General features: G+C 41.8%; 1 protein-coding gene across 1 annotated transcript in view; it reads right to left on the minus strand.

Moving 5' to 3' along the window:
- Positions 1-219: 219 nt before the first annotated feature.
- Positions 220-25,846, minus strand: part of LOC308458118 (tigger transposable element-derived protein 1-like) — a 186,405-nt gene continuing 160,778 nt past the window's right edge. Inside the window, exon 2 of the mRNA XM_080972831.1 lies at positions 220-335. The gene's annotated coding sequence lies outside the window, so the exon portion shown is untranslated. The remainder of the gene's footprint in view (positions 336-25,846) is intronic.

Here is a 25,846-nt window from a genome sequence, read left to right on the forward strand (position 1 = left end):
AATGGCACCTAAAGGGAGAGCATTCCACAAATGGGGAACCACCACAGAAAAGGCCTGTTCTCATGTTGCCACTCTACGGACCTCTCATGGAGGAAGCACACAAAGAAAGGCCTCAAATGATGAATGCAGGATCTAGGTGGGTTCATATGCGGAGAGGTGATCCCAGACCCTCCAAGTGTACCTATTTTCCAGGGATGTCCCTGATTTAGAGATGACGTCCCAGTTTCTGATTTGATCCCAGAATGTCCCACTTTTACTAAGGATGTCCCTATTTTCATTGGAGAAATGTTGGGGGGTATGGAGTTATTTGACTCACAAGCTGTCCAAAGGCAATCCTGTATAGGCAAGCTTTTTTAAAAAATGTTTGGTGTTTAATTATGTTTTATATATGTTGGAAGCTGCCCAGAGTGGCTGGGGCAACCCAGTAAGATGTGTGGAGTACAAAAAGTAAAATTATCATTATGGAATGGAATGTCCCTATTTTCATCAGAGAAATGTTGGAGGGTATGCGGTCCTTTGGGTATTGCGGCCCTGAGCCATTTAAAGCTTTATAGGTCAAAACCAGCACTTTGAATTAGGCGCAGAAACTATTTGACAGCCAGTGCAATCAGGTCAGGATTAGTGTAAAACACTCAAACTGTCTTGCCCCAGTTAGCCACTTGGCTGCTGAATTCTGCACGAGCTGAAGTTTCTGAACCATTTTCATGGGCAGTCCCACATAGAACCCGTTGCAGTTATCTAACCTACATGTTACCAGAGCATAGACAGAAGTTAGCCTATCCCTGTCCAGATAGGGGTGCAGCTGGGCCAACAGCAGAAGCTGATGGAAGGCACTCCACATCACCCAGGCCACCTGTTAAATTATGTTCTGATTTTGTTGTTAGCTTGAGCTTTCTATAAGGAAATGCTGGACATAAATGTTTCACACACAGAATAATGAAGAGCCTTGACTATGTACAGAGGAAAGCTGGCCAGTAAATTTTGCACATGCAAATACAGAATGAATCACCTGTGAAACAGGAACAGGAAGCTCTTGTCTGAAGGCAGCCCTGTTTAGGGAAGCTTTTAATGTTTGATGTATTATAGTATTTTAATATTTTTTTTGAAGCCGCCCAGAGTGGCTGGGGAAGCCCAGCCAGATGGGCGGGGTATAAATAATAAATTATTATTATTATTATTATTGATGCAGGCATCATTCATTCGTTAAAATGTATACACCACTTGAGTGTAACCCTCCCCCCCCAAAAAAAAACCCTCAAAGCAGCTAACAAAAAGATAAAACAATAAAAAATCGATTGGGGGGAATAATCCAAACTTTAAAACATACAGAGGTTAAAATACTAAAACAGACTAAGATTACCTCAGTTTTCTAAGCATCTACGTAGGCTTGTCTAAATGGGAATGTTTTTAGCAGGTGCCGAAAAGAGTACAGCAAAGGCTCCTGCTTGATTCAATAGGCAGGGAGTTCCAAAGTGTAGCCACTGCCACGCTAAATGATTGAGTTCTTACAAATGCAGAACAAGTGGAGCCTGTAGTAGTGCCAGTTCCACTGACTGAAGAGGTCAAATTGGGTACATGTGGAGTATGGCAATCTCATAGGTAAACTGGTCCCAAGTTGTTAATGGCTTTGTACAGTGGTACCTCAGGTTAAGAACTTAATTCGTTCTAGAGGTCCGTTCTTAACCTGAAACTGTTCTTAACCTGAGGTACCACTTTAGCTAATCGGGCCTCTTGTTGCCACCGTGCCACTGCCGTGTGATTTCTGTTCTCATCCTGAAGCAAAGTTCTTAACCCGAGGTACTATTTCTGGGTTAGCGGAGTCTGTCACCTGAAGTGTCTGTAACCTGAGGTACCACTGTATACTGATAGCAACACTTGGTTGCAAACCGGCAACCAATGCAGACCTCTGAGCCCAGGTGTGATATGCTGACAAAGCCTCACTCCAGTCAGCAATTGTGCAGCAGCATTCTGCCCTAACTGCAGGTCAAGCGCAAAGGAAGCCCCACATAGAGTGTGTTGCAGCAAACCCTTCTTGAAGCAACCGATGCCTGAACTACTGTGGCAATTTCACTGCTGTTTTAAAATTTGAATTATAGTGGAACACAGACTTGAACGTACTAATATTAATCATTTCCCCGACCAGAGATGTGCCATTCTTTCATCTTCAGTGCGGCCATACAAAATCCATACACTGTTTCTGTCATTCTGTAGATCTGTGATACTGTTAAATATGCAGATCTGCTTTGTATAGAGTCAGACCATAGTGCATCTAGTTAATTTAATCAATTTTCTCCATGTTTCCTTTCCTCTTCCAACCACACACACACACACACACACACACACTGGCTTCAGGCTTCTAATTCCTTATTATTTTCTTTTTATAGGTGGTTTTTAATGGGGTACTACATTTTCTGTGTAAATCAATGCAGTCATTTTCCCATTGCTCACTGGATCAAATAAACAGTATAATGGAAAATGGCAAACTGCAATGATTACATCAACGGATTAAAAATATGTAATTCTAAGCAATTCCATGTTGCTCTATAAACTGTGCAACAGAAAACCTTTTGCATGCTCCCTGCAGGGGTGGAAGAAATAAGAGAAAGAAATGAATAAATCGAGTCAACATCAGTGGGACTTCTGAGGAAGAACAGGAAATAGAGAGCATCTTTTGTGTATATACATATTTACGCAGCAGGCTTCATAGTGATCAGAGATTGTCAGAATGTCCGCTGAAGATTCTTCCTGCAAGTGGGTGACACATTGCAGAAATGCTTTCCCTCCTCCAGTCAGTAGCTTAACTTTAAATTGCAGGTTTATCATCAGCGCAAGTGAAGCATGTCACCATGGTGCATTTAAAGCAAAATTGTTTCCCTTTGTTTCCTTTGTGAAAATTTAATTTTATAAAAACAAAGCAAGCATCAAAACGGGGTCGGGGTGGGGAATGAATTTTACACCTAATGTGAATGGCAGTCATGCGTCTTAGGGCTCAGTAAGATTGGTAAAGAAAAAGTGTTTTGTATGCGTTGTATATGCAGTTTAGCACTGTGACACCAGATAGCGCTGTGGAGTCCTGTCTTTCCCTACTGGATTTCTCCATATGTGTTTACAACACCTTTAACTGAATCACTTCTTTGAAGCGTCTTGTTCCAGCCCCAGTGACTATTCAAAATGGTCTATTTTATGGCAGATGTTCTCAAACTGTAAGGCCAATTGATCTCATCACAATAGCCCTCTGGAGGTATTGTCATTTTGTGATGAAATCATGTGAGCAGAGGCAGCAGATATGACTACACTCATTCTGTTCCCCTCATAATTATTCCCATCACCCTCAACTCATAGCAGGATGGGAGACTACATGAAACATAGAGCTCCCTGTGTTCTTGGAAGGTCCTCATGTGTTTTAGAACCTTGGTTTTTACAGATTTCTAAAATGCATGGAGGAACATTCGTAGGTATGGGAATGATGTGTGGGTGGGGATGGAACAAGCATGCTTGTCCCTCCCCTGTGCCACATGATATCTTCACATAGAATGGTAATGCCTGAAGAGGAATAAGGCATTTGTTAGCAAAGTCACTTAAACAACACAGAGTCTAGAAAGAAAGCAAATCCTGGTAGCACTTTACTGAGGAAACTGAACAAAACCAGTGTATAATTTGAGGCTAACGAAATAAATTTTGTCTTTCTCACCTCAGGCCTTGTTTATAGCAAGGAAATATTCAACCACATATACAGAGGAAACACTCCCACAGACAATCAGGGCACTTGCTACCCGAGCAAAAATCATGCCAGTCTACTTCATTGCTACCTGGTTGACTTTAATACTAACAGAATTGACCTTTTAGTTTCACTCAGACTGATCTCTGATGTTGCACTTCCAAACCTATTGACAGATGAACAAACCAGATATTAGCATGTTTATTAACAGTATGTGTTCCTTTTCAGCTGTAAGGCAAGGTTGGAAGTTAACATGGTATGCTAAAAAGAATATTTGGGGGAGGGAAGCAAATTTCACTCCTCCTCCACATTCCCTTGTATTGTTCCACCTCTTTGAGACATTTTCTGCCTTTTGACTTATTTCTCCATTAATTTTGGCTGAGGGAAAATAGAGTAAAGCCCAGACATGAATAAGCACTTTAACATTTTAGGAGATTTGTTTATCTCCATATAGGGTGGGTGATTGCGACAGTCCAGGGCTTGATTTGCCCAAAGCTTGTTTGCAAGAGTTGATGAAAATAGATGTTAGGCCAATGAGCTCCAGTAGCAGCCGCAAATTTAGCTTTGTCAGTGTGTTGGGTTGGTAGCCAGAAAGATGGGTATGTACTGTAGTAATAGACTGGAATCAGGGTCGGCACTACCATTAGACGGAATGGAGTAGCCATCTCAGGAGGCAAATACTGGGGGACAGAATTGTGTCTAGCCCAGCTCCTCAGCTACAGTGGAGGATATGATTTCATCACTAGTATCGAAGTAGGATTCAACTCGTTGGCTTCTGTGTGTGTTTGTGTGCCTCTTGTTCTCAGGTAGCAAAACACTTTGGGCTAGCCCTGGAAAGAAGAGAAAAGAACCAATCACAGAGAAAAGCAGGGCATCTTCTGCTTTCTGCTTATTCCACAACCACTGCCATTCCAGGCATCTCTGATTATAGACATAAAGGACCAGCTCAGCTTCATTTGGTTTTTTTTTTCTCTTTCGGTGCAACTGTGCAATCACAGCTTTGAACAAAAGCAACCAAGCCAGCTGCTGTGGACAATTTCTCAGTGCTTCGCTTGGAATCCATGACTGCTATTTCATCTGATCAAAAACACAGATGTGAGCAAGGCTGTCATTAATATGGCAACAGATGTGCTTGGGGAAAGTTGATGGATCGTTTAGCTTGCTGCTGGATTGATAGGTTTTCTGTGAGAGTCCTTCTAATGATAGCCTGTAGTAGTTCAATTGACCCGGACGACAGGGAGCTGAAACTTATCCAATGCCGTGGCAAAGTACCAATAAACCGGCTGATTTGCAATATATGTTACAACGGCTTTGCCATAAATGTGCCGCTTTGTCTCTTAGAGAATACAAAATAACAGTTGGGACTCTGGGAGAAAGAAAGAAGCCCATTATGGACCTGGTTTTACAATTCTATAACATGCAAAACAATAACTGTTAATGGACCTTATTAGAATAAATCCTCTTCTCCTGAAAATTTCATCACAGTCACGAGGCTCACCATAGCTCAGGCAGACATGTAATCCCTCTTCTAATTTCCTGTAGTCCCACAAGATCAGTATTCTGCAATACTAGGCATTGAAGACAATATATATATATATATATATATATATATATATATATATATATATGTAAAGGCAAAATGGCTATTGCCATGCACACAGTCATAACTCTGACATTTCCTACAGGAACATTAGGGCACATAAGGAATGCGACTCCAGCCATGGAACTTTTCCTACTCTCTAATATTAGCAGCAGATACAGATAATCAGCTACAAATTCACGCTTTGAAACTAAAGATCAAATAGCAACTGTACCACAATGAATGATAAATGCGGAACAGCCATAAGTCCTAAAGCATCCTCAGTGCTGCCCCCTGTCTACTCAATGGGGCAACTGCTACTCACCTGGAAGAACCAGCGAGTGGCTAAAGCATTGTACCACTGAGTAGACTGTGCACCAGAATACAAGAATTTCATGGCAATATCCTCCAAAGGATTCCCTCCTTCCACCCCAAGGATTTGCTGTGTTGCATTACAGCTTGCATTTGCTAAATCTAGAATAAGTAAATGTGTTTGATAGCACTCAGCATTTTGGGATATTTGCTGAAGTTATAATATGCCACAAATGACCTAAACGTGTTTTCCCTATATAGTCTGCCATTAGAAAACGGCTTGTGTGCGCACCTGCTTGCCCCATTTCGCTTCATTGCTGCTCCCTGAAGAAATTCTCTATCCTTGACACATTCCTACTGAATTAATTATGGCCCTCATTAGGGTCCAGCTAATTTAGTATTTTACGTGTAATATTTCTTATTGTCCTACATTTTTTATCACTTTATAAATTCTCGATTGACTTGAAAGCAGCCAGAGGCCCGTGAACCTGGCAATCTCGGAAGCAATTTGTTTGAAAGTGAGCTTTCCTAAGCCTGCCTGCTTCTAATATTGATGAGATCTCTCCTGATGCACATTCCAGGATGAATGTTCATGGCAATTCATTGAGAGTTTTATGTTAAACTCATGTTCATCATGTAAATGGGTGTCGGACACCTGGATCCGCGTTCACCGGCTCAGTCCTCTGAGAAAGCATATTATCTCGTCGTGGAAATACAATAATAGCTTAGAGAGAAAAAACTGACTGAAACATCAGTATATTGGTTGGAAATGATGTTAGTGAGAACTAGCTGCATGGTGGCAGTGAAAACCATGCCTTCTAAAAAAAAAAAGGCAATTATGTCAGAGCAAAGGATTGCTCTAACCTCCCTTCCAAGCATGAAAATTCAAGCAGGGGCAGAGGAAGGGAGGTGCTGTGGGTGCAGGCATCCCAGGGTGTCACCACTGAGGGGGGTGACAAAATGCTGGTCAGCACTCATCGCGGGGCCTGCAGCACGCCCAAGCCAGGAGAGACATGCAGTGGCTTGGGCATGCACAGGCTCCCCGCTGCCCAAACGGTCTGCCAGCTGGCCCCCCCAGCTGTAGGGCGGCTGAGTGGGAGGAGGCCGGAAGACTCTGGAGGCCCTGCGGTGTGCCCCTCCCTCGCCCCGTCCCTATGGGCGGCTTGCCCAGTCCCTGAGCACGCTGCCCCAGGCGTCCGAGTGGCTTCCTCCACCGCTGACTTCAAGAGCTTGTTTTGTGCAACTGCTTGGACCTGAAGACCAAATCAATTCATAATGCAGACTCAGAGTGCAGTCTTAACCTCCCTCCTCACTGATGGGTCTTTGAAGAGTGGAGGGGCCTCCACAACATCTGCATCCCTGGAGCTGTGGCAGCCACAGTGTAAGGTGGCAGGGGGGCAGGACAATTGAGTCTAATGTAATTGTATGACTGCACTGACACTGGCTCAGGATCCAACAGATCCTGGCAAGAGTAGCCCCTCCTTTTCCCTACCTCTGAAATGCTCACATGTAATAGTAATAACAATAATAAATTATTTCTACCCGCCAATCTGCATATCATTTTGAGGGTGGAAGGAGAACAGAATTTTCTGGATTCAACTTCAGTTTATTGACCCATATCCAAGCCGCCTCTGTCTCTGAGCACTAGTTTAACACCTCTCCTGCCTCTCTTGATGCAGTTGGAATACAGAGATATAGAGCTGGGTGTCATCTGCATATTGAAGATACTTCACTCCAAATCTCCTAATGGCCACTTCCATATACGTCAAATAATATGGAGGAGAAGATGGAGCTCTGCAGGACACCACAAGATATCTCCCATGGACTTAAACAGTAGCCTCCTGTGACAATTATCTGGAAATGGTTCTGGTGGTAGGAGTGGAACCACTGAAATAATAGAGTTTCCACAAACCCCTGAGATGCTCCAGAAAGATACCATGGTTGATGGCACTGAGATATCAAGGAGAATAAGCAAGGTGGCACTCCCCACCACCTCTTTCCAGGTAAAGGTAATCAACCAGGGTGACCAAGGTAGTTTCAGATTCCTAAACAATGTACAGTGGTGTTGTTGTTTTGTCATTTAGTCATGTCCGACTCTTTGTGACCCCATGAACGAGAGCACGCCAGGCACTCCTGTCTTTCACTGCCTCCCGCAGTTTGGTCAAACTCATATGTACAGTGGTACCTCGGATTAAGAACTTAATTCATTCTGGAGGTCCGTTCATAACCTGAAGCGGTTCTTAACCTGAGGTACCACTTTAGCTAATGGGTTTCCCACTGCCGCACAATTTCTGTTCTCATCCTGAAGCAAAGTTCTTAACCTGAGGTACTATTTCTGGGTTAGCAGAGTCTGTAACCTGAAGCGTCTGTGACCTGAAGCATCTGTAACCTGAGGTACCACTGTACTTAATATTTCTTTGCTATCCCTTTCAAGTTCCTCCCCCACCAACATTGTCTAGAAACAGTTGCTTTTTCCTGAGGCAATCTTTGCCAATCAAGAGTTACATTGGAAGCTGCCAATCAGCTTGACTATGTGATGCTATCACTAAGCCAAATCAGAGTGAGGGCAACATTTTTCTTCTGTCCTGTGAAATGTTAAATGCTCTCAATCTATTTCCACAACACCATCCAGAAAAAATGTTGAAAATCACTGTGTGTTTTGCTGTGAGATTCTGCCGCCATTACACACACAAAAACCACCCCTCCCATTTTGGCTCAACCCTATTATTATTATTATTATATTGTGTGTTTTAGTTTTGGGGATATCATTTTTTAAAGCAGCTTATAATTTCATAATATTTCTTGGAATCAAATAATTCCCTTCCTTCCTGTAGTTTGAATGCAGAATCAGTCTGATCCTTTTTAATCTTCTTTTAACACAAAATCCATTCCAGGTAATTCTGAGACGCAACTCATCTTCTATCCTTCAGACCTTGAGTTATAACCACTAGCATTGTATATACACACTTTAAACAATTTAACCAATACATCTGAGCTTGCCCACCCCACTGCCAAATTAATTATAACTCAGCCTGCTGGAGAATTCTGTTGCAACCTTGCATGCAACGGGAGAGAGATTATTCAGATAAAACATTCTGTTTATTTAAAACTCTAAGGGACAATTAGTTTTTCCTTGATATATGGGCATTCAGAACATTTATAATGAAGAGAGCCCTGGCTGGCCCTCAGCCAGGTGAGCTGTTGCTGTGCTAGGTGCACCTGTCTATTCTCAACAGGTGGTCTGCTTGGGCATTAGAAACAGATACCCAACAAAACTTTCTTTTTCAGAAATTTGGCATATAGGTTGATTGGACTATGTATGAGAATGGAGCATGCTCCATATGTCAAATGTGATTTTTTACTATTTATTAAAAATATTTTGATACTTGGGCCTAAATGTTCATTTGAAGTGAAATTTGTGTAATGTTTTAAAGCACCTAGGCATGCAGAAAACCTCTAGTTTTTTACACAATGTAGAAAGAAGAAGTCACTATTTCCCAGAGAGGCTGTCCATTATTATTAAACATACAATAAATACCACATAAAGAAATGAAATAATGAGTGCAGTCATGTGAAGTAAGCAATCCATTAACTATCTATATAATTAACAGTTCTAGGGAAAGCTGAGTTATTAAAACGATTGAGCCAAGATTTTGTCTGAAGTGTTTTGATGTGAACTATTGTTAGCATTATGCATACAGAACTATTGAATAAATGCCTTCAAATTTAGTGAAGAAATAAAATGCTCAATAGCAATTACCTGAAACAAAACTGAGAACATTCTATCAAGTTTTTTTTTTTTTAGTTGTTCTGCACGACAACTTCTAGTGTTGTAATTGATAGTCTAATTATCCATTCTCCACACCTCCAATTTTTATGAATTGGATTTTCTACCCTAGTAAGATTAATCTTCTATCAGCGTGATCCTAAGAATGTCTACTTTTCTTCCTGAGTCAGTGAATATAGAAATACAGCCTATCATGGCTATTGTGAAGGCTCAAATATTTTTAGAAACGAAAACCAGCTTTCGTGTTGAGAATTTGAATCAGGGCCTAGGGAAGCATATGATCTTTTCACCATGTGCCCAGTGTTCAAGTGACACTGGACCACCAGAAAGCTGCCCAGCATCATGGGCACTGAACAGTGGTGCTGAAGTGAGGGACATCAGACAGGAGTTGGTAATGCAGGTGAGCTGTGCACAAGCAAGCTGCCAGCTAGTTCTGCCAAGGCTCTTTTTATTAGCACAATATGCAAAACCAGTCAGATACGTTTTGGACTGTGCCCTTTACACATCTTCCAATCACACGATCGTGGGGTGGTACAAAGTTATTTTGGCACCTGTTTCCACCGTGTCATTTCCCCCTTGAACAATGTATAACGAAGGAGACAAAGGTCACAGACAGGGCACGGCAGACTACTAAGAGAGCAAAGGTTAGACAGAGGGCGTGATGTTCAGACAGCTGTGGCTTGTCTGCAAGTAGAAGTGTGCTCCACACCCGGCGGTCATTTCTTCAGTGTGGTGTAGTGGTTAAGAGCGGTAGACTCGTAATCTGGGGAACCGGGTTCGTGTCTCCGCTCCTCCACATGCAGCTGCTGGGTGACCTTGGGCCAGTCACACTTCTTTGAAGTCTCTCAGCCCCACTCACCTCACAGAGTGTTTGTTGTGGGGGAGGAAGGGAAAGGAGAATGTTAGCCGCTTTGAGACTCCTTAAAAAGGGAGTGAAAGGCGGGATATCAAATCCAAACTCTTCTTTTTCTTCTTCTTCTTCTTCTTCTTCTTCTTCTTCTTCTTCTTCTTCTTCTTCTTCTCCTCCTTCTTGATGCAGGCATTGCAGACTGCTTTGCATCTGGTGCGATTTATCAAGTCTGCCTCACCACACGACAGTCAATCTATCTCATATTTTAGCATACCAATTTGGTCAGATGACCTTCAGTGAGGGAGAAACATGAATACACAACTAGACTTTATACATAATATAAGTAGCCTGTAATACAAGACACATTCTCAAACAAGGAAATTATCTATCTAATCTAAGTACGTACAATGGAAACTGTAAATAATCAAATAGTACAATTCAACCAGAATGACCCTAAGAAGTAGAGCCTGCTGGATCAGGCCAATGGCCCATCTAGTCCAGCATCCCTTTCTTACAGTAGCCAACCAGATGCCTATGAGAAACCAACAAGCACCTGAGCACAAGAGCGCTCTCATTTCCTGTGGTTTTCAGCAACTGGTGTTCAAAAGCATACTGCCTCCAACCCTGGGGACAAAGTATAGCCACCAAGGCTGGTATCCATAGATATCTTACCCTCCATGAATTGGTCTAATACTCTTTTAAAGCCATCCAAGTTGGTGGCCATCACTACCTCTTGTGAATTCCATAGTTTATCTATGCACTGTGTGCAGAAGTAGTGTTTTTTTATCTGCTCCGAATCCTCTAACATTCAGCTTCATGGGATGTCCATGAGATTATCCACTCTCTCTATACCATGCACAATTTTATAAACTTCTATAATCTCATTTCTTAATCACCATTTCTCTAAGACAGGGTTTCCCAAACTGTTTTGGGGACTACAGTTCCCATCATCCCTGACCACTGGTCCTGCTAGCTAGGGATGATGGAAGTTGTAGTCCAAAAACAGCTGGAGACCCAAGTTTGGGAAACCCTGTTCTAAGCTGAAAAGTCCCAAATGCTGCAGCTTTTCCTTACGAGGATCCTCTCCATCCCCTTGATCATTTTGATTGCCCTTTTCTGAACAATTTCCATCACTACAATATTATTTTTGAGGTGAGGTGATCACAACTGTACACAGTATGCCAAATGTGGTCACTGCATTATAGTATCAGTAGTTTATTTTTGATGGTTTATTTCACATTGTTCAAGCTGAAAATTAGAACACCCCTCTCATTCTCCCACATGTACTTTACCTTTGAATGCTGATTGAGTCAACATCAATAGAGCCATTCAGAAACAGTTGCATGCATGATGTGCAAAACCAGCCTTTCTCTAAATTGGGCCCTATTCCATGGCTTGGCATTTAACACTGGACTTTTGATTAAAGAAACATCACATTGTTCCCTCTGTGGCATTTATTTTGGATTAATCACTGCTTTCTAATCAGACATATCTGATGTGATTACATTGGAAGGCTCACAATGTAAACTGCTAGGATGTGAATTGTTGTAGACGGCACATGTTTATTTCATGAAGTTTGCCAGCGCTCTAAATTAAGTCTCAGGGACACTGAAGAATGTTTAGTAAAGGGGATAAATTGACAAGATTTTAATTAAAATTGCTTTGCAAAGCCTATTGAAAACAAAATGGTTCTCCAACTTGCAAGCAGTGTAATTATCCCGTGTAAAGGATAAACTCGTGCATTTAGCATTGGACTGCTGGATATATAGGACATTTACAGCTGGAATTCTATGCACACAATTCCTGGGAGTGAGTCCCACTATACAGCATAGGACTGTATAGGATTGCACTGCAAGAAATAAAAAGAAAACTGACATACTCTAAGGATTATAAGAATTCAGATTTGATAAAAGGTGCAATAAAATAAAGGACTTCAAAACTGTCACCCTTGTTGATGCATTTCAGTACCATGGACAGCACCACTTAGTGGCAGTGGCAGAACTGCCCAGAGAGATTTCCTAGACATGAACGAAGGTTCCCACATTGATTTCTCACAGTTCCTCATTTTTACAATCTTAAATTCAGTTTGTAACATTTCTGCATCAATTTGCAATGATTATTATTATTTTAAAATCCTCATGAAAAGTCATCACTATTTTAGTGCACCTATCTCCTAATATACACATATTTTAACATAATGTTGCCTAACATAAACATTTTTTCTGAGCAATTTCTCCTCATATAAGAATTGTGATGCCTGTCATTCCCTAATATATATATGTTCATAAAGTACTTTTGGTTAGAGAATTGCATTGCAAAATTCAGAGTACTGTTAGTTTCAAAAGATAGCTGTGTTTCAGTTTGCACATTGCACTTTTTTCTTTTTCTTTTTGTGAGTTGTCCAATTTAATAAAGATTAAATTAAAAAGAAAAAGAAAGGAGGCATTCCTTTGCTTTCTAAATGTATCTTATTATATGAAGGTTAAAGAGACTTGAATATTATCTGTTCATTATTATTTTTAACACATTGACATGAAAACCAGGAGATAATAAATTACAATAAAGACTATTTCATTACTTGAAAAAACAAGTAAAATATGGATTTTATATTCAAAAAGCTGTAAAATCCACTTTTGAATCCATCTCTGGTAAATGAAAGCTCAACTGCAATCTTTATTTTTTCTTCAGCTATGAAAATCCTCTTTTTGAAAGTAGCTGGTCAGATCCAGATTTCAGCTGTGGGAAAACTCAGTAATAGCATGTATCATAAGCTTTAGCTCAGTGGCTAAGATTTAGACTGGAGGCAAAGCTGCAGGCAACAAAAAGATTCAAGTGGCCTAAAACGATATCAGTCTAGAGCCTCATATTTATTGTGGCAGTCATATCATGTTTCTCTATGGCCTTAAAGAATAGTCACTTCTTAATGCCTTGCCTGCAGAAAAATCTGTGCCGTTGGCATCTTTAAAATAAAATGCAGCATCCAGCTGAAGGGCTGGAGCAGGGAAGCTGAAACCAACACTGCACATGCCAGTTACATATTTATTTTACATGCAAGCATAATGCCCGAATAAGGCTGAAATGTCTGGAACAATTTTAAGGGTCTGAAACTTCCCTTCCAATGTTTGGAATTCATCATAAGACGGCCAAATGTTCATCTAGTGCAGCATCCAGATCTCACAATGGCCAATCAGATGCCCATGGGAAGCAGACTGCAAGGAAGGCTTGAGGGCATCAGCACACTCCCAACTTGTGAATCCCAGCAACTGATATTCAGAGTCATACGATTTCCAATGGTAGAGTAGAACATAGCCGTCATGATTTGTAATCATTGTTAGCTTTGTCCTCCATTAATTTGTCTAATTCTCTTTTAAAGCTATCCCACATTGTGTAGGAGAGAGATTACAGTATACTGTAATAATTGGGTAAGACGAATTACACATTAGTTTCTTGTTTAATTCTCAACTGTTACCTGGTGTTGTTTTTTTAGTAGTATTTTATTTGCAGGTTTAACATCCTAATTCTACAAATATTTGCTCACATGGTCGCTCACCATTGTTTGTATTGTTGCATGCCACTCCAAAACCTGAATAGTTGGAGATTCCAGGGTTTCCAAGTGCTTACCCAGGGGCATAGCTGTCAACTTTTCCCTTTTTCAAATCCCTTAATCCGAATAGGATTCCTCGCAAGAAAAGGGAAAAGTTGACAGCTATGTCCAGGGGTTGTGTTTTCTTCAGGAATGTGGTACAGAAGAAACTGTGGTTTCTTTATTATCTATGGTTTCTTTACACTCAGATATAGGACACAAGCCTACAATGGAGGGGTTCACAGCATCAACACCCCAAGACAGTCTTGTTTTTCCCATAGTCACAGCCTTGTATTCAAACAGACATAGACAGTACTCTGTCTCTCTCCAACTTGCTGCTTTGCCTCTAGCAAAACTCTCTCACCTTTGTCTTTTTCTAACTACCATCCAGTTGTGTGAAAGCTGCCCATTTGCTATCTCACACAGATTCACTTCCTTTGTTCCCCATAAGGGCCAATCACCCAGGTGATCATCTCATCAGGTGGCTAGCATGGCTACTCCAAGAATTAGGAACCTTGATTAATTTTTAACACTTGCTGGATTTATGAATGAGAAGAGACTTGGCCTGTAGCCTAACACCCCAAATTGAGGAGATTTCACCCCTCCCATATCCAAGAATCTCCTGAGGAGTCTGCTGATTCTCCAGAGAGGAGGAGGCGTGTTCTGCTCTCTACTTATTCTGCTCCAGCACCGAGTCAGTCAGTCAGTATCGGAGAGAGAGAGAGAGAGACTGAGTGTTAGAGATCGTGTGTAGAGATAAGGTTGCTGCTAAGAGCAGCTGCAGACACTCAGTGCAGTGCAGCATTCATTTATGCTTAGACCTATTAAGCTTTGTATATAGTTGTATAGTTGTAGATAGAATAAAAGAAGATATTCTACAGAGCTGCTCTCCAAGTTGTTTGTATACTCTGCTGTACTCTGCTGTGCGATGACTGTCTTCTTGTGGGAGTGAATCCGGTGCTCACAACTCTAAGCTGTGAGTCCACAGCACTTTGACCTGTTCCTGTGCAGAAGGTGGTCTCTGGAAGTGCTACCCAGCTCGCCTAGCCCAGTCGGGGCTGAAGTGGATGAGTCCAGCTGGTGGCACTGGCTCAAGGGCGATGCTGACACAAATAACAGTATGAATGTTGCCTTGCTTAATTAGTTGCTTTCCTTTGAATAAAGTTTTCATTGCTTTCTCCAAGCCCATATGTCAAATGTGTCCAAGTTAATTTAGTTTTCTTTATTTTCTGCTATGGATGGTTGATCATAGCTACAGCCTTCTATTTCATTTATTTTGTTTTTCCATGTGTCATTTTCCTCATAGGTCTAAAGATATTTCAAATAACTTTGCTTTCATTTTTTTAATGGTTGTTTAGTATTCTGCTCCACTGACCAATAAACTCTTACTGTTTGGTATAGATGGATTTCAGATGTTTGTATGGATTTATATACCAAGACCTTATTTAAAGAACAGTAAACCATGTGCGTACCCAACAAAATAGAAAATGTAACATTAATTTGCTTGCTAGAGCTCAGCTTGAACTTATTTTCAATGAACGGCAAGGCATAGTTTGGGAATATTATCAATAAGGCCACTGAGCATGTGCAAAATGCCGGCCTTTTCACTCAGCAATGATAACCAGTCAATACATATCAGGCAACAGGGAAATCAGGGAAAGCTGAGGAATAAACTGAACACAAAAACAACATAGAACATGGGGTGGGATGGAACCTTCCTGATTAATGGTGTCATGGCAACTTATCTGGATGGGGCAGAGTCAATGCTAGATTTATATATAAGTTAAACAAGCTATAGCTTAGGGCCCCACTGTCTTGGGGGGCCCCAAAAAATTTAAAGGAAAAAAACCTGGATGTACATTTCCAAAATATAACATAAAAAACAAATAAAATAAAACCTACATACAGCAACAGTGTTTTGTGTTGTGTAGGCTCCTATAATGTAAGTAATGGTTCCCACCTTCTAGCCTGCTCCCTAAAATATCACTGGTTTGCTCATTTCTATATATAGGATGCCTACATTCTACATGCACAAATGGCTTTAGATACGTATTAGGTCCATAAATTACCATATAGCATATATTCAACACAAAAAAGTGGCAACTTCTTGTTGACAAAGGACAGCTGGACATATAAAGGGCCTCATTACCTTCAGTAGCTTAGGGTCTCATCAAACCTAAATCCAGCCCTGGGCAGAGTTGTGGGAATGTGGTGAGGATGAGGTTGTGCAGACACACCAACAGGTTCAACCAGTGTGTCTGCTGAGCCCCAAACGTATCCCAGCCATGCCTCACCTCTGTACCACCCAGGTAAGCTGCAGCAAAGCTGGTGCCGAGAGGGCATCTCCTGCACAAAAGGAAAAGCGTCTGCTTCTTAAACAAGAATCTACCGCTCTTTCTTCAAAGTCAAGCAGTAACATTCCGTTGCACTTCATCAATTCTCAGTTATTCAGCTGGGGACATTCTGAACCTTGTACATATTCCTGAAAATTATTTATCCTGTTGTTTCTCACTTTTTTACCTGTCTTAGACCTTCTGTACCCACCCCCACCATTTAAAAGCCAAACATGTGCCCTAAATTATGGAGACTGCTCTCATTAGAGGGGGGGGGTAAGAGTGAGCACTATTCCTGGGCTCTGCCTCAGTAAACAGTAATGTCTCCGAACTGAATGTCACAGGTGGAATTCAATGCTGTCCTACAAAACCACTTCCGAACTCGAGAGGAGGTGGAGTTGCGGGCTTCACACCCTCTCCACGTGTGCGGGGGCTGGCGCGATTGAGGGGATCCCTGGCCGTGTCATCCCCTGGCCAGCCAATCGGCTGGCCTAGGGGGGGCATGGCTTGCGTGATATCACACTGGCGCGGCCAGGGATCTCCCTCTTTTGCCGCCTCAGCTCATCGGGTTTCCCACCCTCCCACCCTTTAGGTTTTCCTTTTGACCTTGCTATGGACCTCGGTTGGTCACCATTAAGGGGCCTGGTAGGAATTTTTTCCACTTAGCAAATTGGCACCAGCCACTTGGTTTTTCACCTACCTCATAGCAAATCGTCACATCTTCCTCAGCATTGGTGGTTAGGCATTGGCAGGGATATTGTCATGTAGATGAAGGGGGGAGGAAGCGCCATCACCTCCCCCAAATATCGAAGGGTAGTCCGGTAAAGGATTCTGGGGGACATGGCCCTGTCCGAAGCCTATGGAGGTGAGGGCCTAAGGCAGGCCCCCCAGCGGTGACCCCAGGGGAGTTCCTAGTTGATGTGCATCATCAGGACTCCCCCTACTGGTGGTTAACCCTTCCCGGTCTTCAAGCAATCGGGCTGAAGCTGGATAGTCAGTTAGGACCAATGCCTAAGCCAATACCGCTCATTCCTGTAACCAATAAAGTTGTGGCCATTTTTGCCCATTAACCTAAATATTTGTGTCATGTGTCTTTATTTCCACCGGGGGAGGCGGGAACTCACCACGCAACCAAGGTCCCACCTGCACAAGCATTTCACCTTGGGAGATTCTCCCAATCCCCCCTCCAACCAAATTCAAGAATTTGTTTAGGTGCATAGTGGGGGGAGGTAGAAAAGGCCTATTTGTGTAAGTGGAAGTCCTTGCACAGGGCTTCCTGTGACAGGGCTGCTTAAGTGAATCCCACCCCATATATCTGGGATCTTCCTCCATAAACTATTTGCCCTGTACAGTGGTATTTACAGAGAGCCAGTGTGGTGTAGTGGTTAAGAGCGGTAGTCTCGTAATCTGGGAAACCGGGTTCGCGTCTCCGCTCCTCCACATGCAGCTGCTGGGTGACCTTGGGCCAGTCACACTTCTTTGAAGTCTCTCAGCCCCACTCACCTCACAGAGTGTTTGTTGTGGGGGAGGAAGGGAAAGGAGAATGTTAGCCGCTTTGAGACTCCTTAAAAAGGGAGTGAAAGGCGGGATATCAAATCCAAACTCTTCTTCTTCTTCTATTTGCCCCACAAAGAGGAATTATCCTCAGGGCAGTTTCATACAGTAATAAGAGAGCCCATACACTCAAGTGAGTATCCCTTAGTCCACTTGGCAATGGATGAGGCTAGAATGTGCTGCCCTCCAGCTCTGTAGTCCCAGGGTAACTAGGAGTTCAGGCAGATTAGTCTTTCTGGCAGAGATGGTATGTGGGATCCCCTTAGGGCCAGGCTGATCTTCCCCTTCTTTTCCTGGGAAATGGTGTGTGTATATGTGAAATCTCCCAGCGGCCCTTACTCCTATGTCCAATGCAGTACAGAGTGTATTCCAATTGTGGGCTTATAATTATCATCTCAGAATTTAATTGTTAGTAATCTTACTTTGATAGCAACTGTAACCTTTGAAAGAGACTATGAATGTATTATATTAAAGTAATGATGCCCTGTAGTAACACCACTATGAGCCACTCTACCTGCCATTATAGCTGTGCATTTATCAGGGAAATTGTGTCCTTTGGTCAGAGATATCAGGTGTACCAACTATTCTTTCAAGTGAAGTTTCAATTGATTAAAAAAAAAAAAGCCCTGCACTTCAAACAGTTGATCCAAAATATGCTTTCCTATAACATTGTTGCTAGAAACAGCAATGCTTTTTATTGTTGCAGGAAGGATAGAATTCCAACTCCTTGCTCTTTGACTTCTTACTTGTAAAGAAGCCACTTATGAACCTTTCATGAGCCAACCTTCATAACCTCATTGAGCAGTTGTGCTTCACTTTAATGGTTAGGAACAAACAGTCAGCCACTTAATCACTTCTTTGTCCCCAGGAACTCTATGTGGTGATAGTGAGAAGGCTGAACTCTGCCAATTAAATGATAGCGCACATTACATGCAGTCTTTACACGCTGTGGCCAAAGCAATAATCTTAATTATGTAGGCCTTATAAGAAAATACTCCATCTTTCTGGGCAGCTCCTCTCAGGACAATGGGTGCTACTATCTTTAGTTCATATTCACACACTGTTATTGTATTCAGGCCAGTTCCTTCAAACACTTGTCTCTTTTCTTCTCTATAAAAATATATATCCAACTCCTCCATTATTCCAGCCTTTGTCACCAATATTTTCCGGGCGTCAGAGTTTTTATTTTCCTCTAGTTACTCTTCTGCTTGGGGGTGCATTGTAAAATCCCTGCACAATCAACATGTTTCAAGTATGACTGATCTAGCACCTCACCACTTCAGGGTCTGCCCAGATTTTGATGTTTTTTAATTGATGGTGGTAGGAGCAAAACCCAAATCAGGGAGAAGGGGTGGCACAAAGTGATTTGCACCATTGAAGGAGAAAAACTTATAATGGTGGTTCTTACAGTCCTACCTTTTCTTTCATTCCTCCCCTCCCTTCTTTTTTCTTTTTAATGTTTAAAAGCCACTAACTCTGCCTCCCTCCCTCCAATGCATCTGGGAAGGATGCTAGTTGTACATGCATTTTAACATTTGACATCCTTCCCAGAGGCACACCGTGGTCAGAATTCTGCTATGCCATCTTATGTATTAATGTAATTCAAATTTAGAATAGCAACACCTTTTTCCTAGCCATTTACATAGATCCAGCTAGGGGGCATATGCACACAGAAGCAGGTTTTTGCAGTTGTATTCCCCCTAGATAAGCAACTGCACATAGAAACTGTTTATTTTGAGAACATAAGAAGAGCCCATCTAGTCCAGCAACTTGTACTCACAGTAGTCAACCAGTTGCTTATGGAGAGCCTGTGAGCAGGACCTTCTGATGAGCACCCAGTCCTGAAACAATTGCTGCACACATATACCCCAGGAATAGGGCTTTCACGATGATCAAGAGGAAGAGCAAGGAGCTGAATTTAGCTCTGCTGTTTCCCCCCCTCCCTCCAACTGATTACATACCCTCCAACATTCCTCAGACAAAAATAAGGGCATTTCTCACTGCTCCCACAGCTAAACGATCTCAGCCCCCCATTTCTGTGCTGCCGCCACCAAGCATTTCCTATCAGAAGAAGGGTGAGTGTTACCACCACTACATTAATCAGTTACTTTAAAATGAGGCTGCATTTTAAATTGCATTTTAACCTGTATTTTAAATTGTGGTTTTTTTCTTCTTTTTTCTTTTCTCTCCCCCCCCCTCTTTCCCCCCTATTATGTTTTTGCTGTGATTTTATTGGTGCTAGCCACCCTGAGCCTGGCTCTGTCCGGGGAGAGCAGGGTATAAATTATTATTATTATTATTATTATTATTATTATTATTATGACAAAATACACATACCCTGCACTGTCCTAACCCCCCACCCCTTAATCCTGATTTTATTTTATTCTTTGGTAGATTTACAAAAAGATAAACACACAGCAACAAATAAATTTTAGAAAGGGGCAAGATTGGATGTGGATGCACAAAGCATTTTTAAAAAAATCAAGATTCCTTGTGCTCTGCTCTGCTCCCCCTTTCTTCCTGACCAGGGCAGCCGTACCCACTGCTTGCTCCTCAGAGCTGGTGTGTTACACGAGATTGAAGCTCGGGGGCAGCAGCCTCTCCTCCTCCTCCTCACCCATTCTTCAGCAGCCACTATGAGATGCCCAAGGAAGGAGGTTGGAAGCAGTGGCCATGGAGAAGCCATGGAGAGGCAACAGGATGCTCCTTTGCCATCACCACTCAAGACAAGCACCAGCTCATCCTCCTCCGCAAGCTCAGTGGTGGTGGCACTGGCGGGAGAAACGGGGCATTCCAGGGTGAAATCAGAAGCCAGGATGGCTTTTGTAATTCTGGGGCTGTCCCTGGAAAATAGGGACACTTGGAGGGTATGTGATTAGTGCAGTTGGTGATACAGTCTAGCTTTTAGATCACTTATGCTTTTGTATCCCCCTCCTTGAAGCTTCCTCCTCCTGGTATTAAGGCCATTTAGATAGCATGCAAAACTTTTTCCATACAGTGTGATGCTACATCAACTCCTCTAACATCCCTTTTGTGATATTTTGTCAAGCTGAGAAATGAATTGAATCTTCTAGCTAGTACTGGAACATTGCTTTTGTTTGAGCCTTTAATGGCTTTCATTTATGCTAAGTTGCATTGACACTAGATAAATGTAGCTTAATTTTACTGATCGTGCTGAACGCCAAACCTGATATTGACCCTAGTACGTTGATCACTGAACCCAAAATGGCTGAAATCCTGTACCTAGTTAGGCAGCTTAAATGTCTTTGTAGACTTAATGGGAACCAAGCAGTCTGCCTGTGTGTGGTTGCAGAACTAATCTTATATAGTAGCATGCTTATGAAATATTTCACATTAGCGTTAGTGAATTCTGCTCTGTTCCAGTGTCTCAAATGCCATCATTTGCTTCCTACCGTAACATGTTAATTTAACATTTTTTTACTTGGTGGTGGTGGGAAAGCTAAGGGAAACTCTACACAATGGCCAGGAAAAAAACTTCATGACATAGCTACAGTATATGTCTGAAAAGTTTGCAGCCATATCTACAAATAGAAAAGAAAGTGTCATGCTAAGTCAGTGATAGTACCATACCCATCAACTACCTAGGAAAAAAATGGCGTGTCTCCTTGCCCCCCATGAGAGTACGGTCGCCATTTTGGATGCATTGTTCTCACACAATTTCAGGTCAAGATACTGGTAGATCCATGATCTCACACTCTGCTCCAAAACACACGTTTGGGGGCACCATACCCAAAAAACCACTTTTCAGGTCTGCAATCTCATGTGGCATACCAAAACATGCATTTCTGGGTGGCATACTGGAAAAAGTGCTTTTTCCAGGTCCACAATCTCATGCACGTCACGTCACTCACATAGGATTTCACACCTGGAAGATGGTGTCCTGGGTTTTGGCCATGTTGTGGTAGAGGCTATGTAGTGCTGGGCCGAGTCAAACTATGTTACCTTCTGTGGGGCAATTATCTTGGAAATTGACATAATAGTAGGAAACATTCTGTGTGAAAAGAATATCTGATGGCCAAATATAATCTACCCTGTTATCCACAAGAGTCTGGTCAAAGTCCCAAATAAAGAGGGGGGGGGATCAAAGAGTAGACCTATTTGAGCTCAAATTTGTTTTAATGAAATGCCATGGGAGCTTTTTTCCTATGGTTACAAGCTTTATCATTTTAAGTAAAGGCCTCTTTCTATTGTAAAAGTTATTAAACTGTGTCCTGCCTTGTACATAATTTCATCTCCAAATCATTCCGTGGTAACTAGTTTTATAATGTGTTTAGATACTTAAGTTCATAGAACACTCCTATGAATAACTGTGGCCAATAATTGTAATATATATATTGCATTTAACAAAAATATATCTTCCCATGAGCTAGAATTACTTTTTGAAAATATATTTGTTTGCATGCCATTTCACAGCTTTAGTATTTGTGTTACCAAATATACAGAACCGTAAACAGGAGATTTGCTAATTGCTTTCAGTCAGAAGCTGTAGCTCTGAATATTTTTTTTTAAATGAATGTAATGAATCTGAAGTGAATGTAATTTTCTACATTATATTATGAGGTAAACATTTGGGGGAAAGTCGAGAGGTTACTTCTGAATTAGCATTGAACTGAGATTCATTGTTTAACGAAATGCTTTTGGCACTGTAGAAAAACACCCTTCATTTTGAGCATTTTTTTTTGTTTGTTTTGACAGGGGTGTCATAAGGGAAAGACAAAAATCGCTGATCCAGAATAGAGATGGGTGAACTCTTGCAAACTTGCCACAGATTCATTGGAAATGATAAGAGTTCTTCCCACCTCCCCCCCCCCAAAAAAAGGCAGAAGAACTCTGATGATTTTTAAGAGCTGATCTCTGGCACCGACCGGCCTCCCCATGAATAAAGGTCCAAGCTGCCAGGCCTCCACTTCACCAGACAGCCTACCTTTCCATTATTGGGTGGGAAGAAATTCTGCTTCTCCTGTGTTAGGGATCCAAGCCCCTTAGCCTCACTAAGGATATCAAAATCACATGATAAATAAAAGAATCCTGGGAAGACAAAACTATAAAGACCACAGTATGCATGGGTGGAATTAAGATACAATACCTAGGACACAGTAGGACACTTAACAACTATGTTCGTCTCTACCAAAATAGGAGAAAATATGGAAGACGTCAAATAAAATGACAATTGCAAAGAATAGTGTGACCTGTAGAATAATTTGATGACTTTGTGCTAAGGTTTCCAAGATTCTCAAAGTTCTTATCCATGGCCTGTGGGAAAACTCAGTAATCCAATTGGCTGCTGTAATCATTAGCAATGATGCAGACAGTATTCCTGTCACTCTCAGGTGGCTTCATCTGCCCTCAGCATCAAATAGACCTATTGACTATAGACCTTTTCAGTCATTCCTCTAGCAAATGCATGAATTCTATCTTGTGAGAAGAGTAAGGATCAGCCTACTGGCCTTTCTCACACATGTCTGTTGCCATTTTTTGTAACCCCTCCATATGTTGTGGGTGGAACTCTTGAAGCAGAAAGGCTGCTCTATCCGATAAGATTCCTCACAGAAAATATAGAATCCTCCATGTAATTTTCTAAATAATGTGGGAAGCCCTTTCAAGCAGAGAAAGCTTCCTGATTCAGATCTCTCTCTCTCTCTCTCTCTCTCTCTCTCTCTCTCTCTCTCACACACACACACACACACACAGGCTGCAGGAATGTCAATTGTATCCCCCTCACATGATGGTAATTGCATAGATGGGAGGATAATGGAATAGGGCTTATGTAGGAACATGCATTTGTGGTTCATGACTGGCTGAGATTACTCTAGAAATGGGGCAGGGATCATTTGCCAAAAAAAAAAAAAAAAAAGTAACAAGGTAGCAACAGACCAGAGCAAGAAGGGAATAGTACAACAGTTTAAATCCCCAGGTCTGTTTTGTTTGGCTCTTAAATGGAAATGTGTGGACATTCAGTGAAGTCCTGTTCTGAATAGATGAGTTCAAACAATCTCTCTGCAAACAAGTTAATGCAATTTGCACCCACAGCTGCTTGAAATTAACTTCTTATGCTTAGTGTACATACCCATTGTCCCACAAGAATTCAGTCAATGGAACAAAAACATTTCAAAAGTTAATTAGCCGAACTACTTTAAAGTCACAGAAATCCCCCTTTTGAATGCATAATAAATAATGTTAATTTCAGGTTGCTGTAAATTTAATGATAGCTCCGTCATCCATCTTGGAGTGAAAATTAGAAGGCACAAATATTTGACTTGCATTGATATTATCTATAATTTTGATGTGTACAAACTCTTCTAGAAGCCTTACATAACACTAAATGCTACTTAGGCACTAAACCACCCTAGAGGTGGGTAAAAAGTTATTTACTGATAAACAAGAAAGACTAATCTTTCCCGAATAATAATCAAGTCTATATACTAGGTAATATTCAATATTACTTTTACTCAGTAATGCAACTTAAATCAATGTGTGTTACTCAAGTCATTTCATTTCAATGGGCCTACTCAGAGTCTGACTAATTTGGCTGTTAGGCATTAGGTTTACTAGGAATCTATATCTATCTATCTATCTATCTATCTATCTATCATCTATCTATCTATCATCTATCTATCTATATCTGCCATCTATCTGTGTATCTATATTTGCCTGAATATTTCAAAATTGATAGCCTAATCAAAGGGCTGCATTTTTAAATTGGCATGTGAAAAATGCATTTGTCTTGTGCATTCCCTCATCAATGTTCCGATTTGATTTAATATTTGTTTGCTACTTTCCCAGCAGCAAAGCAGCTCACAACAATAACATTGCAAACAATGTATCAAGGTAATCATATCAAAAACGCAACAGTGAATAAAATTCATTTATAATTTATCAGATATGGCTGGTGGATGCCATCTCAGGGCCAATTTCCATCATCTCTCTGGGAAAGGGCTTCTTCACCCAATAGATCAGGACAATATAGGCAGCAGGAAGCCACGAGGAAAGAGGGTTGGTGCCACACAGGTCCAAATAGAGCACATAGTTCCTTGTGAACAACAGCTGGAAATTTCTTCCTCACCACCACTGGGACACTGGTAAATGTTGCACTTATGCCACCGTGCTGCCGTAAGGTGGTTGTTGTTTTTGCTGATAGAGAAAATGTATAGACTTAGAGCCACTATGATCCTCACAGGAGAACCTGTTATATGCATAGCTGTCAACTTACAGATTTGAAAATAAGGGACCAGCAGCCTCAAAAATAAGGGATCAGCAGCCAAAATAAGGGATTTTCCGAACACAGGTTTGTTCGACTTCTGAGCCCCTCCGAGCCAAAGGCAGAAAACCCAGCCAGCAGCCAAACAAAGCCTCAAGCGGTGGTTCCCACAGCACAGCAACCCAGCAAAGGGGATGCAGCAAGGAAAACCACCGTCACCTCTCCGCTGGGAAGCGCTGAGCAAAGGTGAGTCCCCAGGCAACGCAGCTGATTTGATCGGCACAAGGCATGCAAGCTCTGCCCCCCAGTCGTTCTTAGACTCCTTATTGGGTGAGCAACGCAGCCAAGCAACACAGCTGGAGTCTCCCTCCTCCCTGGCCGGCAGGGAGGGAGGGAGAGGAGCTGCTTCCTTTGAAACCCAGGAAATTTAAGGGACATCATCAATAAGGGACAGCAGCAGTACACAGCGCTGGGATAAGGGACTATCCCGCCAAATAAGGGACAGTTGATAGCTATGGTTATATGTCCCATCTTTATCCGAGGCACGGTTGGCAGTTGCAATATAAAATTCATTATTGGTTGATGTACCCAGATTGTGACACATCTTTGGAGTAAGATTTGCCCATGCCCACTCCAGCTTTGGACCTTTGCTGGGAGCATGCCAGCAGAATGAGGGGGCATTTGAGTCTGCAGATAGAAGGCTATCCCTGACTCAACACTGCCATGGTCTGGCATCCCCCTTTCCTACCAAATGGTCTTTGGTACATCTATGCCTGCAGAGTTTTCCAGAAACATATTGGGGGCTCTCCCAAGATATAGGTGCCATCTTGACAGAAGATTATAGCGTAAAGGCGAAATAGAAATGAAACAAAAGTGTTGTTTATCGAGGGCTGGCTCAAAACGACAATCAT

The sequence above is a fragment of the Podarcis pityusensis genome, assembly GCF_964106645.2.
Source record: "Podarcis pityusensis genome assembly, chromosome: 11".
NCBI lineage: Eukaryota > Metazoa > Chordata > Lepidosauria > Squamata > Lacertidae > Podarcis > Podarcis pityusensis.